Source organism: Linepithema humile, chromosome 6, assembly GCF_040581485.1.
Source record: "Linepithema humile isolate Giens D197 chromosome 6, Lhum_UNIL_v1.0, whole genome shotgun sequence".
NCBI classification, from domain to species: domain Eukaryota; kingdom Metazoa; phylum Arthropoda; class Insecta; order Hymenoptera; family Formicidae; genus Linepithema; species Linepithema humile.
The window spans coordinates 5,727,731-5,753,287 of NC_090133.1; the positions used below are offsets into that span (position 1 = coordinate 5,727,731).

General features: G+C 41.0%; 1 protein-coding gene and 1 long non-coding RNA gene across 5 annotated transcripts in view; one reads left to right on the plus strand and one right to left on the minus strand.

Moving 5' to 3' along the window:
• LOC137000337 (uncharacterized) overlaps window positions 1-18,410 on the minus strand; it is a 126,324-nt gene extending 107,914 nt beyond the window's left edge. For both annotated transcript variants that reach the window (XR_010890595.1, XR_010890596.1), the window contains exons 1-2: window positions 16,956-18,410; window positions 16,547-16,606 (exon numbers count right to left, since the gene is read on the minus strand). This is a non-coding gene — a long non-coding RNA (uncharacterized lncRNA). The remainder of the gene's footprint in view (window positions 1-16,546; window positions 16,607-16,955) is intronic.
• The window catches only part of disco-r (disco-related), a 378,404-nt gene that overhangs the window by 193,453 nt on the left and 159,394 nt on the right, over window positions 1-25,557 (plus strand). The gene's annotated exons all lie outside the window — the stretch shown is intronic.

A 25,557-nucleotide genomic window follows, 5' to 3' on the forward strand; every position in this document is an offset into this window, starting at 1 on the left:
TTATCGTTCAAGCAAGTTCGTGAAATTAATTAATCAGAGAAGAGTGACTAACGTCGCGCGGCACGACGCCGAATCCGCGGGCAAATAGTTGCATAATACGACTCGTCATCGATGACTGATTAAACGTGGGAGACCAAGGAGTAGCCGTCGCGTCCACTTAGCCGAAGGATTCTCAATCGCAATAGCAATCAGTCGTGCCGTCTCCTCTCGAGAGGGATGAGACTCTCGCGGCGAAGAAGCGCGCGACACCTCTTCGCCGAGGCACTCGACTCGAAGCATTTGCGAAGGATACGTCTCATCGATCGTCGGATTAATGACGCGCAAACCTGTTTCTCTCTCACGCGCGCCGCGAGACCGATGTTTACGCGCGATGCGCGCGATATCACCGTTATACACTCGCCCGAGTCACTCGACTTAACGACAGAATCATCGAGGACACATCGTGTTGCCGGTAACGGCGAGCACTTAGCCTAACGATCGGATAATTGATAACCGATAACCCGAACGATCGCCGACGGCGGCGGCGGCATAACGGCGGACGTGATCGTTTTCCGCCGCGAGTCTCTGCCGCGGAAAATCGGGCTTTCTTGTGTCGCCGGTTTCCTTTATCTGCGCGATCATCGATCATCGTCATTGCCGGTGCCGCGTTGCAACGACGCCGCTCGCCGCTAATGACACGTCTCTCGCTACCGCCGCGGCGATCGTATGCGTGCGAGAGTGGAAAACGTCGTCGTACAAAGTTAAAACGCAGTAGAAGGTTCCAACGCAGCGATAATCATCGTCGCTCGTGTATAATCGTGTATAATTCACGAGGTGCCGGTGTCAGGCTGGCAAAACCCGGTAATTTAGCCCGTGAGAGAGTAAGACGGGTCCGCATCTCTCATATACGCGAGTAAGTAGCGCGTTTGTCGCGCGTATTCGACCAATCGACCATCGATTGGTCCTCGCCGCCGTTCATCGATGACGATCATGACGCGCGTTTTACCGCAACTCGTGTTTCCGGACGCGCGCGTAATCACGAGGAATTATGGCCTGCGTATAAGGTGCATAAAAATTGCAAATACGGCGGCCGTTACTCATTTTTAATCGTCGGTTGCAAATTGCAAGGAAGTTAACAGAATTTTTTATATCGCCACGTGGGGAGCGCGCAAGTCGTACAAGGTTGTTCGAAACGGGGCAAAGCAAACGCGATAAGCTTCACGTGAATGTAATGTAAAAGCATGTTGAACGAGAAAGTAGAGTTTAAATTGAGAACAGGTCATTATAGGGGGGGGGGGGGGGGGTTGAAACAGTTTAAAAAAAATTAATTATTACTGTAATTTACTGTTATTAGCTTAAAAAATACTTTTATCATATTATATTTACCATATTCAGTTAAAACCAAATTTGCATACCGAAAAGATATACCGCTATTTTAAAAAATGGTGAAAAGTTGACTTAAAAATAACCTCTTACTTTCTGTATTCATTTATCTACTTCCACATACAATTACTTTCTCTCGAACGAATCAATAGTACAATTTCGATGCGAGTCGGTCTTATACAATGTCTAAAAATCGTGTCGTGTAAACAGACTTTAAGGCGAAGGAGCTGTCAGCGAATTGACATTTCGAAACGAACGCGTCGTGGATCATCGGCGAACCGGGCGATATTCAAGCTGACGATCACGTCCTCGTGGATCCGATTTTGTTGTCGACTCGTTACGTCACTCTTGTCGCTTCACCATCGCGACCGACGTTCAAGCTGTCGCGCCGATTGTCGACAGTCATCGGATACGATTGAAGAGCGAGACCTTCGCGCAATTAAAACCCCTTGAAGTTTCAGCGGGGCCGGATGAAAACGGTCGCCCGGTTGACAATACAGGGTGTCCCTGACCGATCACGCTTCCTTGGAGGCGTAGATCCTTCGACGAATTCAGCATTCATTATTCCTTGTCGGAGGTATGACAGAAAGTCATCGGTTTTCAATTTTCGACATTGAGTACTTCAACAGTCAATAAATTTCTGCTCAAACGAATTTAACTCTGAAACTCCTACATCAATTTAATCCATGTTTTTTGTTTTTTCACAGGCGATATTATACATAAACAACAAGTATGTTTCAACTCATCTGTGATTAAGATATTAAAAGAAGATAATTGTTGTGTCACGATTGATATTTTAAGTGACAATGACACGATATAATGAAACGAGAAATTAAAATATTTCACATAAAATGTTTCTAACTAATAATCACTGATATAAAAAAGTATTTGATGTCATAAGATAATTTCTGTATGGTTTTCACAGAGTTGAAATTAAGAAAACCATCTCGTTCCTTCTGAAATCGCGAGATTAATCAGGGACACCCTGTAGATCCGTGGACCTGCGATGAATACGCTTTTAATGTAACTGGCTTCCCTGTAGACGAGAGCCGCACCTGAGTTAATCCGTCTTGCATGTATACTCGCGATTATGTGCGTGGAAGCCGGGAACAAAACGAGCTGTTGACGCGCCGGAGATTGTCAAAAATCGCGGCGACTCGTCGTTGATTGATGATCGAGCGAGCCCGTGAAAATGCCAAGGACTAGATGTTTTTCTCGTCCGGGGAAAGCGGCTTTCTCCGGGTTGAGGAAGAGAAACATTTATCGCGAATATATCATGCCGTATCGATCGCGGTTTAGACATATTTCACGGAAAGAAATCAATTAACTGTCTCTTTTGTAATTGTCATTTAATCACGGCGATTAATTAAGTTATTCGACCGCACGCAAATGTGATTAGTGCCACGCTTTAAAAGAAATGAGAAAGTCGCTGAATCAAAACTGTAAGTGAAATTAATTTTTAACTGAGAAATATATATTTTAATTAAATGTACGTATAGTACATTTTTAGGAATCTTTTACTAATATACACCGACTTTAATAATGTTAACATTATTAATAATATTTAATATTCAACAATTTATTTTATGGATGTGATCTGAACGATCGGGTTTCGTGATCATTTGCGAATTGATCGTCGCGCCGTAAAACACCCGAGGCGTTTAGGACTCTGCCGAACTACGGATCGCCGCCCCTTAAAGACACCAGATTGCTAGAAGCAGCTCGCGAGAGACACGATTAGAATAATCGTCGTCGCGACGAGCGCCGGTGGTCGTTTCGGCCGTTTAGAATAGTTTAAACTGTTTAACATAATCGCCGGCGCAGCGAGCGTCCACAAGCGTTCCGATTCGGGGACCCAACAATTTGGCGGACTGTTCTCTAATGTCAACAGATTAGCCGTAATAGTGAAATTACACGTTCGCGTAATGTCTCACATATGGAGTCACGTCGTCTTGCCGTAATCCTCGTAATCGCGCGGCGGTTCGGTCTCCGGTCTTCCTCTCTCACTCTTTCCGTCTCTATGCGTTGTTCTTCCCATCCCACTCTCTTTCTCCTTTCCTCTTTTTCACCGTATCACTACGTCTCATCCCCTATCCTCCCGTCCGCCCACGGTACCGTCGAGAAGATTTTGGTAATACTAGGGTTAGACATTGTATCCCGGGGACGAGAGGTCAAACGGGTTTATGGAGCAGATTACATGCATTATTTTTGCGATCCACTCGACGACGAAATGGCCGATAATTCGTCCGACATTCGACTCTGGCCGCGTCTGGACCAGAGAAATGGAATTTCTCGCGCGCGGAATGCGGCGAAATTTAGTAGAAATTCGTGAACGAACAGCCCCCATTGCTAGTCTCTAATACAGCAAGTCTCCGAAAGTTTCTATCTTTGATTACCGTGAAATTTAGTAGATGTGGATAAATTTCGTATTCTCCGGAGAGAAAAGAAGAGAGAAAAAATGAAGGAATTTCTAACCAATGAAGAACATAGTTTTAACTTTTTATCTTCTCTTTTTCACACAGACACATTTAGAAGCTTCGCAATTTTTTAAATAAATTTTACAAAATTATGTGAATTGCCGAACTGTATCAAAAAATACAATTCTACATACACGTCATTCTTGGTAAATGTTTGGACGACGGATGCGTCGAGTGCCGTTACGAGATCGGTCGTTGACCGCCGTGGCTTTTCTTGTTTCGCAGCAATAAAGTTTTTGCATCGCGCTCGCGAGCGGAATGATCGTTCGCAGGACGGAGACTCTGGCAACGTAACTTTGCGAAAACATTTCGTATGCAGGAATGTCTTGATTGTTGCTAGGAAATAAAGAGCGTAACGACGCGGGCCTTAAAAAGAATGCGGCCGTACTTCAGAATAACATCAATAACATATTGATTAAAAAAATTGTCAGGCTTTGAATTTACTCACATTTTACTCAAAAAATATGATACAGATTGAGAAACCTCTTTGACTTTTAAACATTATAAAATCTTAAATCAATTCTCTATAAGTGAAAACAAATTGAGATTTTAATATTTTAAAAAGTCACTTCTGCTCTCTTTGCAATTATTAAATCTGAATGCAATTGAATTTCAGCACTGTACTGTTAAATTTTTATAAAACAAGTATGTACGTAAATTATTCATTTATAGTTTTGTAACATTACAAGTAATAATATATAATGGAGTATTATTATATGTAACTGTTGTACCACATAGCCGTCTAATAATGCAAGGTGCCTGCACGTTCTCGAGCGACAATTTCCTGCGGAAAATTGCGTTTGCATGAATGAATATCTTAAACGTGAAAATATATCGCCAGAATTACGACATTACCGAGGGCGGCGGTTCACGTCGCAAATCAACTAAAGGCGCCGTCCTTTGGTATTATAATCGACCCTCTCAGACGTTCGAGAGAAATGTCGAGCATGACGCTCGTCCTGCGATCGCGAAGTCGCGCGTTCTCTCCCCGGATAATAATGATTTCACGGGATCGAAGGATGACGCGCGGCGGCGTCCCCGGGGAAGCGAGAAGTGGCTGATCCATTGTTACGCTATCTCTCCTATTCTGCGCCGCGTTTAATGCATAATCTATTACGGGCTTTTAACAATGCGAGCCTCGCCTCTCGCGCCGCGGCGCCGCTCCATCCTCGGAGGGTGCCCGGCGAATCGATCTTCCGCATGCCGTACCCTCATATTTCACAAATGTTTTGACGTCTGCTTCGTAAGCATCCGCTGTAAGGGTGGATCGACGACGATCAAAAGCGGAAGGAAGGAAGGAAGGAAGGAAGAAGAAGAGGATTCGCCTGCCCTCGTCTCTTTCTCTCCTCTCCTCCGTGCTTTCTCTCGAGTGTAGAAAGTACGCGGTCGACTCCGGCTTTGTCCACTCGCTGATACCACCCACCCGCAATATAGACTTCATCTTTGTGTTACAACGCAGGTATGACGTCGGATCTAGTAGAGATAGACGATCGTGTGACAGGTTTTTGACGCGCACGAATAAATGGCCAGTCATCGTGAACAAGATCATCATTAACGAAAGACGGTGTTCGTATATTTAGTGTGCTTATACTGGCGGTGATGTCACCGCGCAGCGACGAGCTCTGTATTATGAGAATTGTTACGACCATTTGGGAAACGGAGAATGTAGTTATTTCGTTTGTGTGGATATAATCTACTCTATAAGGAACCATCTGTTCGTCATTGCCTTAAAAAAATGTAATATGCGAGAAGACGACACGCGAGACGACACGAAAGAGAAAGTAGAAACGAGAGATGAGCGTACAACGATTTTGTCAATTGGCTTAAAGAACGCTTGTTCAATAGCCAATATAATAGTTTAAATAAAGTCTAACAATTTTCATACAAATATTGATTTAGTAAAGTTAAGATTAAAATAAAAGCAAAAATTAATTAATATGAAATAATACAAAACCAATTAGAAAGCTGAAAGAAATTCGAAGAAAAATAATTAAAGATACCGAAAAAAAAAAAAAAAATAAAGGCAACGACGCACGAATCATCCCGCGTTCAATCGTGACCACGTCAGCGTCAAAGTGCCGGCAATTCCGAGAGCCAAAGGACGTCCGTCGTCCACGCACAGGCGGTTCACGGGTTCGTTAGAAATCCATTCCCGGCACGAGATGTCGATCGTTGTCCCACAATCGTTAAATAAAGAAACGCGTGAGGTCCGAAGAAGGATATTGAGAGTCGGGGTGGCGCGGAGAGAAGGGAGGATCGACGAAAAAGAAAGAAGGCAAGGGTGATTATACGATATCGCCCGGATTCTCCTCATGGCCCCTTCATGCTCCCCCTTCCTACCCTTCCCGTCCTATCCTGCCGGTTTGTCCGTCCCTTCGAATGCGTTCTACCGTTCGCGAAGTCATTCGACGATTTTCGTCGCGTCATTTCCCGTAATGCGATATATACCGACGAAATCTCGAGCATCATTCCGCGGCTATTAATCTATTGGCGGCGCTCCAAGGCCAATGCACTTCCCGATATACATATTCAATGACGGTAGCGGGCCGTCGAGGACGAAGAGACGGGACGGACGGGTAATTGCGCGAAAGAGAGCTTTTCCTGTGCCGAGTCGTCGCCAATCGATCGGTGATATTCTTTCGGTTAGAGTAGCTTAAACTATCGCTCGTATCGTGAAATTTATGTTATCGTTTTTAAGAAAGTACAAATAATTCTGTTATTTACTAAGTTAATTCTGTTATATACTAAGTCAATTTTATATTGAGTTAGTAATAAAATAAAAATAAATCGCTACATACGTTTCTAAATTCATTTCTTGCGTTATATGTATACGTTGCTTGTTGAAATAAGCATTAAAAATAAAAATTTTATAAATATAAATATTATAAAATAAAAGTATGCAGGTTCTGGAAGCGAGTGTTATATATTCATAAATTTCTCTCATTTGGATTATCTTATATAAAATATTCTAGAGAAAGTGTCATTATAAATGACAATATGAATATTAAAACGTCTCTCGTTTAACATGCGTTGTATAGAAAATTATTAATTCCGGATAAATCCTTAAAGTTGTAAAATAAGCGCGAAAAATCACGTTTCAATACTTTCAGAATCCTGATTATTGCAAGCGCGGATGCGCCGTGTACAGACTTAAATTACCGCAGCAATATCTCGCTTTAATAGACCTCGTACGGTGCTTTACAGTTCTCGTGGGATACGTGTGCAAGCTTTAATGCGGCATTTAACGTGATAATTATTCGCAATGCACACATCGCTCGCTCGCTCGCTCGTCCTCTCGCAAGAGACTCGCGATAATCGACAGATGCGCGAGGCCGCAGCCTTTCGCATCCGTTTTGTTTTGCGCCCGTCGATAAATCGATTTGCACAAATTGCGCACTTTGACGTCGCTTTATTAATCAGGAAGAGTCGAGCCGGAGGAAGGAACACGAGCGCGCGCGCCGCCGCCACGGGCTCTTTGGATCCGTACGTAACGGCGTCAATTAAGCCGACAGCTAAATGATCAATTACAGTTAATCGATGATAATGCACGATCAGCAGCGGCTGGTAATGGCACATTCTACCCGGGTCCGAACTTTTCTCTCCGCTTGTTGTTTTCACTCGGCCACGCCACGCCACGCTATGCCACGCCACGCTACGCTACGCCACGCCAGCGTAGCCGAGCAGGCTACTTCCTCCTCAACAGACTCGCCGCCGCTTCCTCTCTCGCCTGTTGCGTGCAAGTGACTTCGATCGGAGAGAATCGCCCGAAGGAGAAACGTCTTACGTCTACCTACCTAACTACAACAACAACACGGAGCTATTTTATAAGCCCCGCGTCGATAAGCCGCGCACCGAATTACGCCGTTACCTCGACAAGTCTTTTTACTACGCCGGAGCTAACCGGCTTGTTTCCCAAGTTCCGCCATATTTTCACCGTGATCACTTTCCACCTGTCCAACTAACTGAAAAACGTCCGAAATTGAAAAACAACCGGCGGAGATTAGCGAACAAGAATATGACCCGGTTTTCTGAAACGTCACTCAGCAGTCTCGCTTCTCGCGCGCTGATTACGGAAATAATCACACAGCTCTTTTATGAGACGCAGAGACAAGCATAGAAATTTGCTTCGTTCCAGTACTTAGCTTATGCACACTATCTTTTTCTTGTCCTTTTATTTATTCTCATAAGAAATACTTGGAAAATGTTTAAAAACAAAGACTTTTTACAAGCCGTTGAACACTTTTCAACGTTCTTACAACTGTTTTAATTTCCATCGATAATCAATACAAATTAATCATCTAGATTCTGTCAATGTTCTCGAGTGTCATTTCGAAGGAACTGCTGCCGAGAGATCTACGCAAACGTGATTTACGCGATCCACATATCTCCGAAAAGCTGGCCTGCCCTACTCCATCAGACGAAAACGAGGAATTCCTCCGGGCCGGTTCGAGTACCATCGCGAGTAAGATCTCGGGACGGATTAACTCCGTCTGGAAGGGTCCGGATCGCGAACGTTAGGGCGTGGACACCGCGCGTACACACACTCCCGCCCGGCCAAAGTACACGTACACGCGAACCATCGCATATCGATCGGATATTTATGAAGATTCGGGAAGAATGGACGATGATTCGCATCTGCCGGGCCATTAGCCTTACCTACCCTACCCACCCGCGTCACGGCCGTAGCTGGGGGCGCCAGGTGTGACCTCCACGGATCTCTAATGACGAGCCACGATAATCCTTACGGGCGATGCCGACTCGGATATATAGACGAAGAGATTGATATGCCTCGTTGAAGAGCAGACTGATAGTCCGGAAAGCTATCGTCCTTCCTCCCCTCCCTCTTGCCCCCCTCGCGTCCGCATCCTCCGCGCGATCCCGCCGATTTTTCTCGGGATCTCGAAACCGTGACGGATGATACGGTGATTAACGGGTCGTCTGGCCTTACAATTTGGTTAGCCGCCGGGACACCGCACGAGAACGATTTTTCTCAGTGCCGAAATGAAATTTTGATTAATATGCGCCGGCGAATCCTTCGAATTAATTTATTCTCGAATTTTGATAGCGTCAAATACTGTTGTTTAATTTTTTTCCATTGTTCGCATTTGAATATAAATTTTTTATTAATTTAATATTTTTATACGTTTCGAAGAAATTAATGCATCTACTTTAGCGGAGAACTTTGCAGAGCATATAATTTTGAAATGTGTCTAAAATTTATTTTTATCCGGCTTTGAATTTTTTATAACATTTCATGTTTGTATGTCACGTTACCGTGTTTACATCAGTTTATAGAACTGACTACTTTCCAGCTGCTCTCGCACGCGGAATGTGTTTTGCGCTGATAAATCATCACTTGCTATATGGACTACTAGCAGGTTTACGATTGTAGAAGTGGTACTTGTAAGTGCGACACGTCGGCATTTTTGTTTCTTCATCGTGACTCGCCTTACTATGCTAACTTGAGGATGATCGATGAGGTACAAGTACATTCCCGGTGATGGTTAAACTGGTAAAGATATCCAAGGAAATTTCTCGATATTAGCAAATTCCTTGGCTTCTAATTTTTTGAAAATAAATTGAACAAATTTATAAATAGCGTGTACAATAAAATCTTGCGTTTCTCCAATTATCCTGCGACGAATGCAATGCAAATTGCACAATTCTAGAGAACTCTTCAAATTTTGGACTACTAAAACGTCACCGCTATTTCATTCGTTCAAACGAATCTCCGAAATTGCATTTTTTCACGCGACAGATAAGATTACAATGAGGACGGCAGAAATAAAGCGGCGCGATCGTTTGGTCTCGTACGAACAACGCGCGTCCCGGGGTTATGTGCGGACACGTTAACTGGAGGGTGATCGATGAGCAGATTACTTGGCGGTCCATACGGCAACGGATGTTGGGAACAAGCGCGTTTCGCGCACCAGCAAGAACGAGAGAAAGAGGGAGAGAGAGAACGAGAAAAAAATCGCGGCCTTTCTCGCACTCGCCGATGTACGCGCGAGCACTGCCTCCGCCGGTCGCTTTCTCGCTCGCTTGCGCCGACAGGAATTTCACCTACAACCTTTCGACGTCGAGGCTGCACGCCAAGGTTTGGAGAGGACCTTGTTATTAATCACGACGCTGCCATCTCCCAGAGCAACGTTCGCTCGTTAACGGGGGGGCGGGGGGGAGGGAATGGTGTATACCACAGTTCGCGATGAGAGACGAGGAGGGTGAAGGAGAAGGAGAAGAAGCGGAGCGGGAGAGAGAGAGGGTGGCCATCTCTTAATTACTTCCGCGCCAATTAACACTACCTCGAATAAAGAAGGGGTACTCCGCCGCCAATGAAAGCGTAGTTCTGAAAAAGCCAGTTGATACGAAAATGCTCGCGATTTAATATAATATGCGGGAGTGCGCGTTTTTTGCGAAGTCGGCACATTGAATTTGGACACATGTTCTTTCGTCAAATTTGTGACAGTCGTATATGATACTTCAATCTTTGTTCGACATAAATGTTTTTACTTTTTGTCATGTTAAAAAATTATGATATTATTTAAATATCGCAATTAATATTGTGATCTATGATCAAATATGCGTATGAAATAAATTTGTGAACACGTAATTAAAGAAATAAATTAAGTTTTGTGACGACATTAAAAAATAATAAAATAAAATGCAAAGTAACCGTACGCGTAACTCTTAGAACTCTCGAAGGAAACGTTTATATAACTGATATGAAACGTGAGAAACAGTACATAATAGAAATATCGTATACATATTCTAAGACGGCATAATCGCGAGATCAAGCGTACTTGAGAGAGATTCCGTTTGTGATTTAGCCGAGCATTTCGCGAAGTTGGTAACAAAGTAAGCTGGTCACGTGCGGCGGTAGTTCGGTGAATTCCATAGGATAAGGGAAAGCTCGAGACAGAAAGAAAAGGAGGCGGCAGATGAGTGAGCAAGTCGAGATAGCCGAAAGGGATCAGCTGTGGTCTTCCAAAAGTGGAGTCCCGTGGGAAGTCAATCAACCGACCTTTCTTCGCCCCATCGTGAAGGAGGTGACTCCTTCTGAATCCGATGCTGAAGCGCACTTTGCAGACAATCGATAGCTTTTTATTCGAAAAATACGACAACCTATTCCAATTTCTAAATCCGTTTGCAGGAAGTGATGTTAGGAATTATGCCGGTGATTGTGAGAATATCTCAAATCACAAGTACGAACGGATATAATTAATTGTCCACATCGTTTCACATCGTGTAAATTGTTTGAAAAAAGCTTTCTTTATTTTTTATTGAAACACGAATAAAAATATCGTTTCTAACAAATAAAAAAAAAATAATCTATTTATCAATTAAATATCAACGAGTTAATTTTGTAAAAAGTCTTAAGTACATTTTTTGAAAAGTTTACTCGATCTTTATATGAGAAATTTATTGCAATGAATAGATTCACGAATTTCATTGATAACTGTACGTTTGACTCCAAGAATTTTAATGAGGATCTCGCAGAGAACACCCCGTAGATAGGAGAGATTGCTCTCTACATTTTCCCCCGTTTAATCGCGCGGAATCGGCTCGCGCGCGTAAAGCGATGCGCACCGACGGCGCGGCATAATAAAGGTTAGCCGCGTCGCATACCACGATCACCGGCGATGAAACAACGCGCGTGGTGGCCGCGAGGATCGGGGCGTGGAGGTGGACGGCGGGGTAGGAGATGGTGGTGGTTCACACAGGATATGGCGATATCACGGTGTATATGACGGTCGCAAGCGTGGTGATTCAAAGGGGGCGGTTTGTCGGAGACCCGGGTGCGCGCGGCAAGTAGAGGGCGAATTGAGTATAGAAGGGCGGCGGCGGCGGCGGCGGCGGCGGCAGCGGTAGGACGCGGTAGAGGACGAGAGACGAAGGACGAGAAGCGGGGGAGTGAAACGTGAGCACGATGAAGGGGGTAGAGGGGGTGCGGGGGGCAGGGTCGGGTAAGGGGATGGGTTGGCGATTGGCATTTAATTAGCGGCCGGATGACCGCCGCCGCCTCCGGATCAATACGCCGCCCCCGGGGGCAGTGTGCAGGAGGCAGTGATCCCCTTTCGACCTCCCCCGCGTCTCTTCCTCCACCTCCTCCTCCTCCTCTACTTTCCACCTACCGACCCCTTTGCTCCGAACCAGAGTACACCGGGCAGAACCGAACTCGTTTGCTTCGTCTGTCGGGCGAAACCCTTTTGCTCTCCACCCACCGAAGGGTGGAACGAAATAGAAGCGAAGGGAAGAGAAAGGGAGGGAAAGGGACAGAGGAGAGTGTTGCGCGCGAGAGAGTTTTCTGCCGCTCCTCAACCTAACCTCCTGACCGAGCACCACGTGCGGAGAATATCCGGAAGCACTTCGGCAAAATAAAGAGAACCGGACGGGTAAGTGCCGCGGATCCTTTCGCTCCGCGGCCAGAAGTTTGCCGAATCGAAAGAGACCAACCGTTTTCTTTGTTTTTCGAGGAATTCCCTATCCTGTTGATATTTCGAGTTAACGCTCGGATGCACAATTATACGTTCGATATAGAAATTGTCATTTGAAACGTCATAATCTTGCTCGAATTTTTAATAAATTATCTAGAAAAATAATAACAAATGTTTATGTAAAAAAAGTACGGCGTGTATTTTCAAAATGCAAATTGAAATAGTAATCAGGGAAAAATAAAAATTTAACATATATCTGTTTTTTACATTTAGTTATTTTTAAATAATTTAATATTTCAGATTTTTTATGCGACTGAAAATTTCATCAACAAAGTGTTTTATATTAGATTTTCTTTTAAAAAATCCTTTTTTTTTACAAAATTTAAACAATTCTATTGTGTTACGTTTCGCGATTTATTAACATTAAATATCTTCCAAGTGTAATAAATTAAATTTCCATTTTAAAATATTATTCGATAATTTTCAATGCTAGATATTTATATAATTATATCATGGCTGCACATAATTTTTCATGAACAATTTTTTCGCAAAATTGATTTTAAATTTGTCAAAGATTATCCTGAAGTATCATGCATATCTTGCAAACAAACTTACGAAGTATTTTGTACTTTTTTGGCAGTCACGACTTTGATAGACGTCCCGAAGTGTGCGTCGGCGGCTTTCACGGCGCGATGCTCTATTTGTTCGACTCATTTCATTGCAGCTTCTTTTTTAATTTCGCTATTCTCGCGAGCGACCGAAGTGCAAATCAATTCTCCCGTCTTCCCTTTTCGCTCTCGTTCGCGCAAGAGTTAATCACGGTAAACAGACTTCATTGTTCTATAACACAGCAGTTAAAAAGAGCAGAGGAGCTGCGGCGCATCGGACACGATGCTCGTGCCAAATCAGTGTTTATGCTTAAAATTATGGCTGCTCGAGTAACAGCCTTTAGAAATATCGCCGCCGAGGAGGGTTCTCAATTTCTTCGCGGACATACATGACCGGCTAGCCGTTTATGATCGGCGCGAGAAAATCAACGTAGCAGCGTGGATTGATACGCGCGCGCGAGCATTATTGCCGTAATAATTTATATTGACAGGACTATCTATATGCAAATGTCTGATCGTCCTCTAATAGCTCGAATTGATATCCAATCAATCAAGAATTACGTAAACTGTCCAACAGCTTGATACGTAAAGCAGCGGAAAAGATTATCAGTCGTCGATTTCCGATATTGTGCCGTATCTATCAATCGACAAAACATCAAAATTGAAAATTGCAATTTCGAAAATTAATTTATGTATACGACAAAAGAGCGATTCCTTATTTTACTAAATTGTCTTTAAAATATACTCAGATGTACTTATTAAATGTGAGGCATATATCTGACTTTTTATCTCGTCATACTTTCATTTTATAACCCACGCGATAACCATCTAAATTTTTGCAAAAGCTCGCTCGGTTCGATCAAGCGACTCGACAGCACGCACTTACCACCCTTCAAATACTTATTTCTACGTTGTTGCGCGAACGCTTTTTAAAATATCAAGCAACGCCCAGGCTCAGGCGGGGAGGTCGCCGCACTACTTTAATTACACGTTCTGCTCTTAACGTCTTTATACTTTTTCGCGGGCACGCAGCGCAGACCCGCGGCATCAAATGCGCCTCGATTATACGCTTTTTACGATAACTTAATTGCACGTCTCCACGCCGCGTGTCTTCCAGTCGGAAGGTGTCCGAATACCAAAGCGGAGCACCTCTGGCCTCCGACCCCCCCGTCCCCTTCGCCCCCTTCTGCCACAACCTCGTTGTTTCTGAAGGAGTGTATAAAATACGGGACTTGTTAACAATGTTCGCACCTACACGCGCGTGCGCCGGGGCCCTCGCGTACGTGTATCTGGTCACCCATAAACGCGCTGTATCCCGGCGAGGGGGCCTCTTTCGGCGACGACGACCTTCGGCCCCCGAGATCCTCCGGAGATATTTTATTCCCGGGGATTTTTACGAGCCGATATATCACACATCGACTGAGCCCCGACGGGGTTAGCGTTATGCTCGAGGCCGGACAGAAAAAAGTCGAGCCGCGCCGCGATACCACCTCTCTCTTCGCGGATGTGCAGGTCGTGCAATATCTGAGCGTAGATGTATGTTAAATTCGCATTTTTCAGAACATGATATTTAATTTTGTGTCGTAAATGTAAATTACCAATCGTATATTTTCATAATTATAAAATAAAAAACGGCTTCGTATAATTTTATTAAAATCAGTCACGGCTGTTTAAATAAAATAATTCGCGCCTATTATCCTTCACAAATATAAAGACTCGTTATTTGGGGAAAGATCAAGCTAAAAATATTTGACAGAATATTTAGAAAAGTGCTTAGAGCTACGTCAGATTTAATGGAAACGAACGGACAGAAAAAGGGCGGAAGATATTAAGTAACATACGCCCCAACATTTCAGAAAGAAGTAGATCGCCGAAAGAAGAAGTAAATAGGATTAGCTTAGTATTGGAATCAATAGCGCGCTTATGGTTTCGTGATCACGAAACCGAGATTTCTCGTATGAAAGTGAGTTACTTAATATAAAATTTCGAGTGAGCGTGCGAACTCAAAGAGAAAATGCCTATTACGCCTATTACGACACTTCTCGATCTCGTTTTGCAAGAGTTCGTGAGCATGCTCTACGAGCTTGTCATATTCCAGGAAGAACTGAGCCCGGCTAGACTGTAATTACTCATCTCGCGGAATAATGGCGCGCGACGTGCGTGATGGGATTGCTTAATATCGTCTTTGGAAACGATGTTGCCGGTCAAACGGTCCGAATACCGATTTCCTGCGAACTGTACACCTCGTTCTTCCTCTCGAAACACGCCTTCTTGAGCTCATGACCTTAAGGCACGAGAAATGGCCATCACTGTATATAATATATCGCTGTGACCGACCTTTCGTTTTATTCGAGGTCCTCGTCTCCACCTGCGAGATTACCGCAGCAGGATGCTACGGAACCATATAAAATTGCAAGGAACTACGCGAAAATATTGTATCCTTTTTTGTCAAAGCAAATTTTATAAGCACAATACCATTAAGAATTAATTTCGGACATTAATATTTAGATATCTGGTAACTAGATAAAAATAGTCACAGATTTTCGCATAAATATACAAAATTTGCAATATTTAAATGGCAATTCGTGATTAATATGTATCATAAAACATATTATAGAAAGTGCAAAGAAAAAGGGAGGAAAGAGAGAGGAGGACTCAAGAATCTTATTTCAATGATCATAACGAAATATTTAATTCGCGTTTAATTTAATTCGTGACGTATTCCAATATAGTTAGGCGGGCCTATATCTAAAGTTTCGCGATTTCTGTTTTCTGTGAGACTATTATGTTGTACGATGTTCTCGCGAAACAGGCGTTTGCCTGGAAACAGGATCCCGTGCCAGGGGGCCATCAACCAACCAGCCAGCCAACCGGCCGGCTGGCCGAACCTCGACGCCCGTCGACGAAGCTTCCGTCGACGAAATGTAAATTGCCGTCCGCCGTGTACGTGAGCCCCGTTGAAATCGCGTGTGTCATTTCATTTGCAGAAGTGTGGCCGCAGAGTATGTCACGGCATCGAAAGTTTCAGGTCGTTACGAGTCTGCTGCCACGAGTCAACCAACGCAGTGAGACAATAGAGTGCCCCTCCCGACCTACCAGCGGCCATTACGCGATTACGTGTCTGGATCGCCCGTACATACACCCTGCTACCGAAGTTTAAGCGTTATTGACGAACGTCATTTCAGTAATGATAGCCCGACATGCGATTTTAGTATCTTAGAAAGGGGCTCGATAGAGAGACAAGCAAGGACGGTGCGCTCCAAGACGTTTAAACGCCACTGACATCGAAGGAATATACGTAAAATCAATAATAGTACTGTGTGATGCGGAAACACTTAAGGAAATATTGTAATAATGACGCTGCATCATATTACATATTCGCTAACGCTGCAATAGTTATTGTTTTGTGCATTTAACTTCGTTATAGTTTTCTAATTAAAAAATATTTGAATTGAAAAATATGATTTTGAACATATAACTAACTATCGAGATTCCAAATTTAAAGTATTACACAACGAATAGAATAATATTCTTTTTACGTTTTCATTCGCAAAAATGGGTTACAAATTAATATTTTGGCCATTATAACGCAATAATATCAAAGTATCATAAGTAAACAAATAAATAATAGCATAATATAATAAATATAATCAAATTTACTCACCAATCAGTATCCCGCCGTTGCAATTCATTGGTTTCGACGATGATGTACTCCAATCACACACTGAAATAATAATTTTTATCAAAATCCTATCTCTCAATTTTCATTTCATTAAAAACATGTGTTTTTCTAACAAAATATCAAATTCAGTGTATTAATAGTAATGCAAAAAATAGGAAAAATGGTTTTGTTAGTTAATTTACAATAAATGATAAATATATAATCAATAATAAAATATGAAAATATTACACATAAAAATAAATAATCATAGAATATAATAAAATTTCACTAATATGTATAAACAGTTCAAGAGCTATCGCTTGTAGATGCAAAATAAATTTTATTTTTATATAGAAATTATTCATCTACGAAGAGACATTAAAACAGACATTTTATAATAAAATTTACTCACCAGCCGATGTTCTACTGTTGCAATCTATTGGCTCCAGTATTACTGGATGCTGTTACCCCAGCACATATATACATGGCAGTAATTACTAATCACTCGCGATACGACCGATCAACTTATACGGCACTCCCGAGTTTTATAAACGCGTACTTTCAGTACGAAATACGGCGAAACACGATGTTCATCCTTAACTTTGATGATACTTCCGCCATTTTATGTAGACGATTAATAAATTCAAAAAAAGAAGACAATTTCATACCGACGCTCACAATGTTGCCACAACACGCGCGACATGAATATTCTATTCAGATACATCATATACGAATTACACATTAGGTTAAAATTGCGTAATCTTTAGACGTAAAACGATCGTGTAAGAATGCCATGGAATTTCACGCTGTTGTAATCTATTGGCTTCAGTATACACATCGCGTCAATAACATCGCATGAAAATTCCGAGAAATGCTCACAAACAGATTCGGAAACGTCGCGGTAAACAAAACAAATCGTCGTACGCCGGCATCGTGACGTAGAGTGGGGGAAGTTCTAGGCGCGGAGAGACACGGCGCAAAATCGCGTTAAAACTTGATACGCACGACACATATGATTGCAAAGATATCTGCAGTGACAATATCGTGCCAATATAAAAAGAGAATTAATTATACGTACATCAATGTTTTGTGCATAATACTCTATTCTCTCCGATACTCCGCACACGAAAGACTTTGTACTACGGTGCGTTCTGAAATATACTCCGTTTATGGTACATGAAGTATAAGAAATATAGTCACGTTATCCAATTGATTGTCTACATAAGATGCGTTCTAAAAACCATGTATTTACTAACTCATGATTTTGTCCATATACATTATAATATAGAAAACCGCCTTTATGTTAGAATACGTGATGCAGAATAATATGTGCTTCTACATATTTTGTATATAGCGGTTGTAATATTATAATGACTGGAATGTATTCGAATTTTCGGAAACGGTGTGAAAATACTTTCATTGAATTTTGTATTGTATTTTGGTGAGTCATACGTACACATATTTCATAAATTTATATATCCAATTTATATTTCATATTCTGTATTCAGTAAGTAATCGACGCTTCAACTATGTTCTTCAAAATCTTGATTTTACTCATAAACTGTTAGTTAATATCTGTTATTAAAATAATGCTAGATTATCCATCAATCAAAGAAAATCAATGAAAATTAATTAAAGTTTTAAAAGCATCGTTAAATCTCAGAAGGTTTTTGCGCCAGAACCTAGAACCTAGAATCTTACGCTGGAGATGTCGCCCCATCTATCGTTTTCATATTTTTCATGACACTTGTTCCGTCGTATTAGTGCAGATCTGAAGACGGATTAGATGAGTTAAATTCACTTTACGTTTGTCGCATTTCTTTATGAACCTAAAATAAATTTCACGCAAACGCGAATATAGTGCAAACTGAATGAATGTCGAATTAAATGAAGAGACTATCATCATATAAAATGCGTTTAGTGATTCGCGCAATCGTGAGTATTTGTAACTTGCGTCGAAATAACTCTAATTCTAACCTATCTGCCAAGGCATTGTGAGTTTGGAAAGGCCATAGTTTTACAGAATGTAAGTGAATTAATGCATTAATGAATTGATGAAGTTTGTTTTGCGGAACGGATTATGAATTAATATATTATCGTTATTTATGTTGCGATAGAATTTTTACACTCACTTTTCGAGAGAAACTCGCAGGGACGCATTTAGACAAAACGTCTGAAATAATTCTCCCTTCCTTTGCTCTTAAATTATATTTGACCTTTTAGTAACATTGCTAATGTAAATCTACTTCATTCATTGTTTCTCGCTCTGCATATTGTCGACCGTATTGTTTTATTATCCGAGAGTAAATTCGATACGCAAAATAGTATCTGCTTGAATAGTGCCGAATTGAACGACGGACAATCATTTCATAATCGGTGCGTTTATTGATCCGTACAATGACGATAAACGAATTTTTTGATGTTTGTGAGTTGCTTTGACGTAATTTATCTTCGGAGAACGTAAGTGAAGTACGAATTATCATTATTTATTATTTACATCCGGTTTTCCTGGAAGTTTATAATGCGCTTACAGCGAAAACATTCAAACACAAAACATAGAGTATCAATTGATGCATATAGTCGCAATTAATATTTTTTTGATATTTGTAAAAGTATCGACACGTCGTGTTATTTCGGTTATTGCACAATTTTACACTAAAATATTTTATTATTATAAAGTAAAAAGTTGTAAGAATTTCTTTTCGCGATATTTCTTTTCCAATTTTTTTTATTTATGGCCATATATTGTTCGGCACCATAATAATAATTAATTCTTTAGATGATATTCGCATTCGGATTTGTTGACTCACAATGCTGACTTTTTCAATAAACAAATTGTTTCTCGCTTTTAAATACGCGTTTGTAAAACTCATTACGCACGACACATATGATTGTCACTGCAGAGATAATATCGCGACAATATAAAAAAAAAAGAATTAATTGTATTATACGTACATTAATGCTTTCTGGATACGTAATTAGACGCAAATTACTATCAAACGAATAAATTTTGTTCGAAATTACCGCCATTTCATGTACACGATTAATAAAATCGATAAAAGGAGGTAATTTCACACCGTTCAATAGACAGTGCTGCCACAATACGCGCGACATGATTAATAGAATTGCGCGCTTTTTACACGTAAAACCACGTAAGAGAACGCCATGGAATTTTACGGCATACACGTCGCGTCAATAACATCACATAAGTATTCCAAGAAATGCTCAGTTTCGGAAAGGTCGCGAGGTAAACAAAACAAATCGCCTGTACGCCGGTATCGTGATCGTAGATTGCGGAGTTCTGCGAAAGACGCAAAAGTCGCGTTAAAACTCGGGAATGCCGTATAAGTTGATCAGTCTGTACGCCGGCATCGTGATCGTAGAATGCGGAGTTCTACGAAAGACGCAAAAGTTGCGTTAAAACTCGGGAGTGTCGTATAAATTGATCGGTCGTACCGTGAGTGATAATTAGTGCCATGTGTATGTGTGTTGGAGCAATACTGGAGCCAACAGATTGCAACACTAGAACATCGGCTGGTAAATACAAATTTCATTATTTTATTATATTATTATATTATTTATTTGCTTATGATGTTATATATATCAATCATGATATTAATTTTTAATTATTTCGATAAATTTTGATAAATTGAATGTATTAAATTGCATGTATTAAATTTAATATCTTGCTAGAAAAGAAGGTATATAAAACAAAAGAAAAATTTATAAAAAGTATGGGTATTATATTAACAAACAGATTTTATATATGATTATTATATAATCAGTATATAATTTTTAATAGTATATAATTTTTATTTACAACTGTTTATGATTATGAATCCGAGTTTTGTAATGTTTGAGGTTATGAAACTTTCTTGTTCTTTCTCTACAAATTCTAAAATAATTTTTCTGGCTGTTTTTATACTTGCGTTGTCTTTTTATAACACAATTGCTTGCATGTTGTGTATTTCACACCTCACATAACTTGCTATTGATTTTTATGTCCATAAAATGTGCATTGTTGTGTATACATTAGATGCAGTTATAATCAATTTTAATGTATACAAAAACTCGATTGGTTACAAAACTTTTCTTATTTGTTTTGCCGAATTTTAAAGACTATCGTATATTTTACACCTCATACGAGTAATTGCGTGGTAAAAACCGACAATCATACGACGGTGCAAGGTGTGGCCGTTATGATGAAAAGTCAAGCCACAAGGCGCAGCGATACTGTTAGACAATGACGACCGATAATTCTTCGAAGAAACGGCAACCTAATCGGAAATTGCCGATGGATAGGGACGATAGATGAAAAGCTGCTCTATTAAAATGTCTAGTCATTTTTTTAGGCGCGACTCGTACATCGGTTGACTTATATTCTTGTTGATCCAAACATCACTGGCATAAATAATATTTTTAAATGCAATATCTGTCTTTCAAAAAATTAATAAATTACAAAGCTCGGATCTAAGAGGGTTAAACAAGAAATTTCCAGCGCTTATTCGCAACCAGTTAGAATCCCCACGAGTACGGTCACAACATACGCACGCACACTGATGTACGGGTATGTATCCGCACGGCAATCACCGTTTTACGGTTAAACCGGTGGATTAAGTCCTCCTACTACCTCTTCCGCCGCGATGGCTACGTGGCTCGGTGTGCAGCCCTCGGTTATTTTTCGCTTTTGCCCGCGAGCTGTAATAACGAGATTTAGAAAACACTTTCCCGCTCAGCGTTCGCCTACCTGTCCACGTGCGCAGCGATCAGAGGGGCAGGCGGAAAAGGGATGGGGAAAAAGGAGACAAGCAATTTTCTACTCACTCGTGGAAAGGACCCGGGTCATTTCCCACAGGTGCGGAAGAGCTCGGTTTTGTGGCTTTTTTCCACAATAATTTTCCTAAATAATTGAGACTTACGGGTGGATTCTTCAACATTTGAAAACTTCCGACCTGTCATATATTGTGAAGGATTGAGATATTCTTTTGTGTAGTTATAAACGTCAAATGAGCGTGGGTTTAGGTAGTCGTTAGTATAATAGACAAACTAGCCGTAACCATAATTTTGCCGAAGATGTTTTAATTTGCAAGACCACCCACGATTCTTTCGTTATGCACAATCATAATTAATTCAAACAGTCAGTAATTCAATTTATAGAAAATTACGTTGTACACACATCTGTACATATTAATTTTTGTTATTGTGAAATTATTTCAACAATGAGTCTTGTTTATTAAATATTTAATATCGCCAAATCGAATAAATGTTATTATTAACAATCGAAATTTTTGTACAAATTTAAAAACAAGAAATGTTTGATATGTAACATCGAGCGAGAAATCTTTCGCATATTACTATGCTACGTATTATCGTCGCGTTTCACGCTACATGTATCAGGACCGACAATCGGGGTGGTATTATTTCATCGGTCGGAAATAGCGGAGGGTGGATCTTTCAGGGAGATGGCTGGGTTCAAAGTTAGCATAGCTCGTGACTTAGTGGTCCTGCGGGTGTCGTCCGTCAACCCTCGAGAAAGACCTTTCTTATTTCGCAATATTTTGTCGCCGGCGCGATATTTATCGTCCACGCAGGATTGACCAGAAACGTCGCAAGCTTCAACGAGATATTATCAATTCAAGAAATATAGATAAAAAACAATCAATATATAGAAATGTGTAGAAAGTTAGAAATATTTCATAAATATTTTAAAGATGTTACATATTTAAATCTCACATCAATGATCGTATGATCAATTATTATTAATATCAACTGTTACATATCTTATTAAAATGCGACATCTTTTAGCAATTATTTCTTGTCAATTTTGGTCATTAGATGAATGATATACATACATGTGTGCGTGCCAAGTTTCATATTCACATAAACGCGACGATATACGCCTCTCTTCCTCTCATGGTCGTTCGTTCTTGTCGACGCTGGAATATCCGACCAGTTAATTCCGCTACATTTGAACGCGTCCTGGCAAAACGGGCCGATATATCACGCAAATTGCCATTGTGGTTGCGACAATATGCTAAACGCGCGGCGCGTTCTGGGTGGCTGTTAGCATTTCGTTATTCCGCCCGCGCGTGTATATACGGTATCCAGGATGAGAGATGCGCGCTCGCGGCCAGACGAAATCGCCTCGCTACGGTAATTCTTTTTCTTTTTTTTCGTATTGGGCGAACGTCTTTCTAACGCGTATACGCGTATTGCCCGCGCCAGGGATGACTAAGCCGTGAATCACTTCCCTCATTCTTCAGCTGCCCCATCTAAAAAAACTGATCGCCCCTTCAAAATCAGAAACTACTTTGTATGACAATAGCAATTTATTATTTTATATTTTACATCGCGATCAATTTTAAGTAGAATAAAGCTCTCAAAATGTTAGTATTTCTTTTTTCAAAAAACTGCTTGAGAGTTAAATTGCATTTTTGCAAGAAATATTTTTCTAAAATTATATAACGTTGTAAAAATTTCTTCTTTTAATATCAAATGCATTATTCAAACCGACTTACATCAATTGAAATACAATTCTTTTATTTTCATCATTCTTTTAAATCAAACCATTTACAATGAGAAGAAACCTCGATGTGTTCCGTAATTTTCTGCTTTTCTTGATCGTAAAACCGGAATTTAGTTTTCCCGGCCTTATTACAATGGACTCGGTGTAGCATTTTCCAGTTTTTCGTTAATGCGGCACGCAAGAGACCATATGAAGTTTCCCTGTAGGATAATGCCCCTCCACGCACTCGTTATACGCGAAAGGGTGAGAGATCCGATCAGCGCAACGCACAGGAGAGCCTAAATCCTCGAACTCATTAATGAGCTCGCGCAGTCCACGCGGGCGGCGGCGCGCGCGCGTACACCAGGCTTTATACTTGAGGTTTAATTCGAGCCGGCCAAATTAATTTGCAACGATGAACGAGTCGGTGTGTGCATACGCTGTTAGCGCTGCGTTTCGAATCGGTCCAGATTAGCCCTGTTCATTAAACACGAGCGTGCGCGAATTCGACGGCCGGGCCATCGGATTTGCGCGGTGCAGCCGTTGTTGCATCATCGGCATCATCGTCGCCGAGAGCCGTCGAGTTTTCGGCACTTTCGTGTTACGCCTGCGTTTCCTGTAATCGACCTACGTATCGGTTGAAATTTGTGGTCGGCCGAACAACGAGCTCCAGTGTTATCTGCGTTAACCTCAGAAGCGCGTTACCAGAAACGTTAATGAACTCCTCGTTATGAAATCTCAGTATATTTGGACTTACAATGATGCACATTTGATCTTAATTGTAACGAGAAATATTGCATTTATTATTATTCAAAAAGAAAACTTCTTGAATTTTTAGTATTTTGTAATATCTTTTGTATTTGGTTAACATAAACTTTGAATAATAAATTTTTTTTACTTTATTATTTATGTTACAAAAATCTTGATAGTGAAAAAATAAAAAATTGACGGAGACAATTAAGTAAATCTGCCAATCAATTAAGTAAGAGGATGCTTGTCGATGTCGGTATTCAGCATCCTCTTTACTCTCATTCATCATCGTCTCCCTCGCTCATTTAAGGAAAAGTATTCCGAATAATAACCATTATCGCCTACAATGACGCAAAACGAGCGTCTGCACACTGTTTCCAAGTAATGATAATTAGTGGAATGTCAAGAGATCTGATTTGTTGTTAGATGATACTAGTTTCTCGGAGGAGACGTGCGTGAACACAATGGCGTACTGTGAAACTGTGTCGTTGGCTCGACTTTGATAATAATTATTACCACGATAGCGGACGTTATTGAATGGAAATTTTGCGTAACTTGTGTAATTCGTATCCGCGCAATTAATTATTGTACTGCGATAAGTCGTAATGTTATTCCGCCCGTCCCTTGAGTATATACGCGCGGTTGGGCTGATATTGCGTGTCTAGCATCGTGTCATATATTATACACACATCATCGAGTTGCGTACACACACTTTCCAGCTGATTTCGACGTATTTCCTCAATCACTTAATGCACATCCTGCGTGATTATATGGTCATAATGATAACTCAATGACAACGTAATGACATCAATCTGTCTTTATCACTTTCCAAAATTATAGACACGCAAAAGCGTTTAAAAATAATGTAATACAGATTTATGAATTTTTTTATAATTAAAACATTTATCGGGAAGTATTAAATTGCCGTAAATAAATACAGTACAATTACGAGAAAAAAAACTGAGTAAGCTGACAGCACACATCAATTTGAAGTATAATTTCTCTAAAATGATTTATTTAAAATAATATTTTTTATTATTTTAATGTTTTTAAAGGAATCTATTATAATTCACAAAAAAATCATAGACGTAGCAAAATATAAATATATTTACATGTATCTAACGACAATGAGATAAGAAAAAGTTATAATAATAAAAAACTCTATCACCGATCCATTTATTATAGTCCATCAGACGCGTCCGGTATATCATCATCTACCTATTTCTAAATAACCGACCGGTAAATCAACATTTAAAACATTCACGCTCACGCGCCATGGGTCTACCGCGTTCTTTCGCGAAATACCGGCATTCCGGAAACCTTGACCGATTGGAAATTTGGCCGCGGGGGATGCGATCGATCACGATCTATACGACAGGTCGGAGATCGATCGATCGTTCGGTGAACGCCTTTCAGGAGCGCGTGGTGCAGCGGCTGCGGGTACTCTCGCTCACTCTCTTGCTCGGGCAAAAAAGCCAGCTGCTGCGAACGCTAATTTCGGCACGCGCGCCGCGAGGCTTTTTAGGCGCCGTGATACAACAACGGGAAGCGCAACGTGCAACGCGGCGTAACGCAACGCCACACGTACATCCAAAAGCTGGAGCGCGTTCTGAATACCGCGCACCTTGCGCCCCGTTAATTACGTACTGGCAGCGTGCGCGCGCGTTCTTGTAATCACTTTTTGTGCGTGTAATGCAACTTTCGACGTGCGAGAATATACGGATCTGGAAAACATATATACAAATCCCATACTGCACTA